Below are 6236 nucleotides of genomic sequence, written 5' to 3' on the forward strand. Positions count from 1 at the left end.
CGGCCGGTGCTCCGTTGTAGTTGTCCTCCTGTTAGAAATAAAATAAATATAATTAATATGTTTATATGTTGTAAATGTATGTCAATTATCGTTTATTTTACCTCGTCTTTTTTTTTTTTTTTTTTTTTTTTAAATTCCATTTAATTGCTTGTATTTACAACTTATTTTATACTTAAAGCAAACTATAATAAAGGTTAGGCTATGAAGCCCAACATGTGTGGTACGGCCGTGAAGCAATGCTTCACACATGTGCAGGCTTCGTTTAGACTAACTGGACTCTTGTCTGGTGCTCAACAGCGCGCAGTTCCCTCATAATGGTCGCCGCGAAGCAGCTCGTCGCCTCCCAGTTTTCCGGGGACAGGAGCATGCACGGCACCAAGCTCTGCTTGACTACGGCTCCACCCAGCGCTTCTTCTAGCCGCTGGCGCTGCGCTGCGAACCTGCCACACGAAAATATCGCATGCTCGGCATCCTCCTCCACGTAGTGCCCGCACCAAGAGCATTCTGCGGAGTCCGCGTGCCCGAAGCGATGAAGGTAGCTTCGGAAGCAGCCATGACCACTGAGGAGCTCAGTCAGGTAAAAGTTGACCTGCCCGTGCTTCCTGCTTACCCACGCGTCGATGGACGGGATAAGCTGGTGGGTCCAACGCCCCTTAGTGGTCGTGTCCCAGCGCTGTTGCCACCTTCTGAGACTCTCCTGTTTGCACGCCATGCGTACCTGCCTTTTCGCCGCCGCGTCCATTCCTCTGCCATGTGTTTCCTGGTAGTATGTGGACCGTTCATCCGCCAGGAATTCCAGGGGTGCTATGCCCGCGATCACGTGTGCTGCCTCGTCCGAGACCGTTCGGAAGGCACTGGTGATCCGAATCGAAGAGAGGCGGTGCGTGGCTGCCAGACCCCGTGCGTAGCTCGCTGTTCGAAGGGCCTTTGCCCAGATTGGCGCCGCATATAGCATCACCGATCTCGTGACACTCGTTAGCAGTTGTCGCCGCCATTGCTTTGGTCCTCGGGTGTTCAGCATTAGCCTCGAGAGCGCACAGTTGGTGGTCGCCGCCTTCGTGCCCATGTAGGCCAAGTGCTCCCGAAAGCAGAGACGTGTGTCCACCAGGACACCAAGGTATTTGATAGCGCGCTTAGACGAAACCGGGGTACCTGCCACTGAGATGTTGGCCGTCTCGACTTTCTTCCGGCTGGATACTAGCACTGCCTCTGTTTTGTGGGGTGCGAGTTCGAGCCCGACCAGGTCCAGCCACTGTTGAATGCGCGCTATCGTTTGGTTGCAGGTCGTTTCCACGACGGACAGGTCTTTTGCCACCACTAGGACAGCCACATCGTCTGCAAAACCCACCATGTGTACTCCGTGGGGGAGGCTGAGTCGCAAGATGCCGTCATACATTGCGTTCCACAGAGTGGGGCCTAGCACTGAACCCTGCGGGACGCCTGCCGATACCTCGTATTCCTCCGTGCCAGCCTGCGTGTCGTACAAAAGCAGCCTTCTCTCAAAGTAGCTTTGTACCATCCGCTGCAGGTACCTGGGTGTGTCGAAACTCTCCAGCGCCCTTAGGATGCAGCTCCACTTCGCCGTGTTGAACGCGTTCTTAATGTCTAGGGTGACTACTAGGCAGTACTCTTTCCCGCCGCCTTTCCACCTAGTGCCGGCAATTGCACCGGAGGCAATGTCCACCACCTTACGAACGGCGTCTATCGTGGATCGGGCCTTGCGAAAGCCGTATTGGTGCGGTGAGAGGTCGCCAGCCTCCGCGATGGAGCGTTCCAGTCGCGCGCAGACCACCTTCTCAAGCAGTTTACCCGCGGTGTCGATCAGGCAGATAGGCCTATACGACGACGCTGTCCCCGGCGGCTTGCCTGGCTTGGGAATAAGCACCAGCTTCTGTATTTTCCACCTCACAGGGAACACTCCTTCCCGAAGGCACTGATTTAGCAGCTTCGCAAAGATGTCCGGACGCGTGGAGAGGGCGAGCAAGAGGGCTCTGTTCGGGATAGAGTCCGGCCCAGGAGCCTTGTTCGGGCTGATGCTCCTGGCTGCGCTTTCGACTTCCTCGAGTGACACCTCCTCGATGTGTGCCTGACTGTGCGGCTGCAGTGTGAGGCAACGGACATCCCCGATGTGGTCAGCCCTGTGCGGAAAGAGTTCCTCCACGATAGATCTTGTCGTGTCGGGGTCCGATGGGGGTGCCTGCCTCTTGGCGCAAAGTTTGTTCGTCACCAACTTGTACGCCCTTCCCCATGGGTCCTGCTCCGCAGAGTCGCATAGCTTGAGAAAGCACTGGCGCTTGCTATCCCTAATGGCCGCCTTGAGGGCCCTTCTGCAGTCCCTGAACGTGGATTGCCATTGCGGAAAGGCAGTGCTTCCGCGCGAGCGCTGGTAGCGGCGTCGAGCTTGGTTGCATTCCCGGCGTAGCGCGGCAATGTCCTCGTTCCACCAGAACACAGGTTGGTGGTGGCGACCGTAGTGCTTCCTCTGCGCCATGGTGGCATTGCATGCTGCCTCCAGATGCTCCATGACATGGTTGGCCATGCATTCAGCATTTCCATTTGCCGTGAGGTTGGACATAAGCTCCATGAACAGGGCCGTATTGAGCGTTTCGGCGCGATAGCATCTCCATCTGGGCGCAGCTGTCTCTACGCTACACGTCTGTTGGCCTGTGTCCCATATAATTGCCCTGTGGTCGCTCCCTGTGTAGATGTTGCTGATGCTCCAGCCCGATGAATTAAAAAGTGAGCTGCTGACAAATGTAAGGTCGATGACCGATCCTGTTCCTGCTCTGGAGAAGGTATGCTGGTTTCCCTCGTTGAGGAGCGCGATGTCCAGGGGCGCAATGATCTCCAGCAGAGCTCTACCTCTCGCATTCGTCGCCACGCTTCCCCACTCCTCAGCCCACGCGTTGAAGTCCCCTCCAATGGCTATTGGGTGACGTCCTCTAGCATCAGCCGCTAGGTTGTCTAGAGTACCTGCGAACTCGGAGAGCGTCAGGCTTGGGGCAAGGTAGACGCTGTATATCCACACACCTCCGACCTTGGCGCGCACAAACCCAGCAGCAGCGCTTGAGAGGGAAAGCTGCAATGGCGTGGCCCCGCATAGCCATATCGCGGCCTTTTTGGTGGCATCCAAGATGAACCCAGGGGACTCCCTAGTTTGATATGGCTCGCTGAGGATGGCGAGGTCAATTGCCAATTCTCTTATGGATTGGCTCAGCAGGTCTTGAGCCGCAGCGCAGTGGTTGAGGTTGAGCTGCATAACCTTCATTATTGGGCCGGCAAGCTGGGCACGCTCCTGGCTGCTGGACATCTCCTGCTACCCGCATAATGGTTCGTCTCATTGCTGTTGTTAGCGGTGCAGATGAAACACCGCGGATCGCTTTGACAGGTTGCCGCCTTGTGCCCGTTCACGCCGCATCTGAGGCAGCATCCGGTGCGATCCACCGCGCTCTTGCACCTGATTGCTAGATGCCCAAACTCCAGACACCTGTAGCATCGTCGTTGAGCTGTCCGCTCCCGGATCCTACAGCTTGTCCATCCGACTTTAAGTTTCCCCACCATGAGTAGGGCTCTTGCCTGCACGGGCGGCAGGCACACAACTGCCAGTTGCGTACCAGCGAACGATGGCCTCAGACTTTTAATGGCGCTGGTGTCCACGCTGGGGGCGTCTATCGATGCAGCTATCGCTGCTGCGATGTCCTCCTTCTCGACCAGGCTGTCGAGATCCCTGACCTCCACGCAGAGTTCTTCTGACACCGCCCTGATGCCCGTCTGCAGTCCCAGTGCCGCGCTGATATCCTCCTTGAGCTTAGCTGTGTTGCTTTTGCTCGCGCCGTTGAGCTCGAGCAGCAGCTCGCCCTTTGCCGTCCTCCGGATTCTGTTAACATTATCCCCTACCTCCTGAAGCTTGCCATCCTGGCGCCTGGTGACCATACGGAGGATGTCGCTATAGCTAAGCTCGCCCTGGGGTTGAATAATTATTGCGTCTGGCCTTGGCTCGCGCTCACGGGGCTCCCTTTTTTTCCTTACCCTAGGGCCCACCTGCTGCCACTTGAGCTGTTTCTTAGCGGCTGGGGTGGCACCATGGTCCACTGTACCCGAGGGGGTTAGTTCATCCTGGGACTGCGCCGGCGGTTTGAGCTGGGTCGACGCCTGTTGAAGCTTTGTGCCTCTCTGCCTCTTTGTGGGCTCCGCAGCCATTTGAGGCGACTCGCGCAGCCTCTTTGAGCCGGTGTGTGGCGGCTTCGCAGCTGTTTGGGTACCAGTGGTGGCGGTCTCAATTGTCCTGGTGTGCAGCTTCTCGAAATTCTTGACCACCAGGGCCTGAAGGGTTACCACTCTCAGGGCTAAATCTTTCATCACGTTGTCCACATGCCGCTGGTCGTTCATCCTCTTGACCAGCTCATTGGCCCGAGTACCCAGGTTTTTTAGCAGCTCTAATGGGTCAGAGTGCGGTCGCTCCTTCTCTTTGCCATCCGGGCCGGGCTTGAACATGCTCGATCCCTGAGCTTTCGCAGGTGCTGACGGTGGTGGGGATCTGGTAAGGGCGTTGCGCCTACCAAAGACTGCGTCCTCAGTCATCTTCTCTATCTGTGTGTTTGGTGTGTGAGGGGTGTTTTCCATGTGAAAAGAATCTCCACTCGAGTTCGTTATTCCTGGCCGCAGTACGTAGTCACCGTGGTGATCCCATGGGTGTCTTTCCGTGGAGTGAGGTCCATGCGAGGGTTGACCCTGGGCCTTATGAGCACCAGGGTTCAGAGCCAGATCGGTGCTAGTTGGGATATGAATCAACCAAGCCTACGCAACCACCATAGTGGGACGGCCAGGAAGCGTTAAACGAGGCCTGCCAAGGTTTTAACGAGACGGGGGCGGTGGAGACATTAACCTATGAGCCATTTCAACAGGGGTTCAGCCTGCCTACTCAGGTCATAGAATGCCGACGCCGTCAGCCCACAGTCTAATGTACGTAAGGGGGGTTCCAGTGGGTCGTACGTAACACCTTACTGGTCTCGGTGTTACGGGCGGTATAGTACCTACCAAGGCGCCTATGGCACCGATGGGTCCACTATAAAGGCTTATCCTGGGCATCCCGCGATGGCCGGGAATTTCATCCAGACGATAGTCGCTGGGGTTATACCGCCGCTTCTCGGTATCCAGCACCCCGTTAAAGGGTACGCCGCCGTAGCGCTGGGGTTGGCAGGAGGACAGCTCCGGGACCCGTTGTGTACCCGATGGCCTCAGAAAGCGCCGATGTGCAGTGTGAGCCTCTAAATATCCCCATCAGTTCCACTTTGCCACATCCTATAGACCCGTGGTGAGGGGGCCGAAAAGTCGTGGTATACTTCTAGGATGTATGATGCAGCGCCATCTGCCGGTGCTCGTCTTCCTCTACGTGCTACGTAGCAGCACCCTCTGACGGTGGGACACGCCTGCGATGAGTAGGCTATCGCCGTCTTGTAGCCCTGGTCAGCAGCTGTTGCTCTGATCAGACCTACAGAAAAACGTGGAGCTCATCCTAAAGAAGCTGGGGCAACTGGTGCATTATGTCGGGCCTTAAAACGGCCAACCGCATACACGCGCGGTGCAGGCAACTCAGTTGCCTGACATGGCAACTCCGTCGCCATCCATCTTGGGCCGGTGAGAGGAGGAGAGAAACTCACCCCGGGAGCTTCGTGAGTGTTATGAGTGAGTTGGAGTTTGAGTGACAAACCCCAAATTAATTTAGCCATGGCAGATTGCTTTAAAATCCTGATTGACGACCTTCTTGGGTTTGGACACGGTCTGCTCGGGCCAGGAGTCCAGAGTAAAGCTCAGTAGGCATCGCGCCCATAGGGTAAGTATGGGTGGATGTACGCTCGCTTACCGTTGATCACTCTCTCTTTGAGTTATAGCCAGTCACTTCACTCAGTGGCTGCTACCGCCGACTCGGAAGAAAAGAACCACCAGCCTGGATCGGAGGCGGGCGCGACGAGGAGGAGCTCGACCAGCCCTGATAGCCAGAACGGTACCTCGTCAGCCCAGGGCCTATTCCAGCCCCGGCGGCTCCGCAGACACACGGAGCGCGGCGCAAACACAGGAGCAACGGAGGCGCGCGACCGACCCGGGTTTTTTTCACCACCGTATCTCGTATTTTACCGTATTTTACCTCGTCTGCATCAATGTATTTGTTGTTGATGTCAATCCTGTTGTTTTTTTGTAGTTTTTGCATTGTGAGGAACCGTGGTTCCCACAGGCCG

General features: G+C 56.3%; 1 long non-coding RNA gene across 3 annotated transcripts; it reads left to right on the plus strand.

The window, feature by feature from the left end:
* Positions 1-5564: 5564 nt before the first annotated feature.
* Positions 5565-6115, plus strand: LOC117189298. Of its 3 annotated transcripts, none has more exons than XR_004473347.1 (3): positions 5565-5685; positions 5726-5833; positions 5892-6115. It is a non-coding gene; the product is annotated as an uncharacterized LOC117189298 (long non-coding RNA). The 3 variants fall into 3 exon arrangements; XR_004473348.1 differs by having other exon boundaries at positions 5565-5672; XR_004473346.1 differs by having other exon boundaries at positions 5566-5685; positions 5735-5833.
* Positions 6116-6236: the final 121 nt, after the last annotated feature.

The sequence above is a fragment of the Drosophila miranda genome, assembly GCF_003369915.1.
Source record: "Drosophila miranda strain MSH22 chromosome Y unlocalized genomic scaffold, D.miranda_PacBio2.1 Contig_Y13_pilon, whole genome shotgun sequence".
Classification (NCBI taxonomy): Eukaryota; Metazoa; Arthropoda; class Insecta; order Diptera; family Drosophilidae; genus Drosophila; species Drosophila miranda.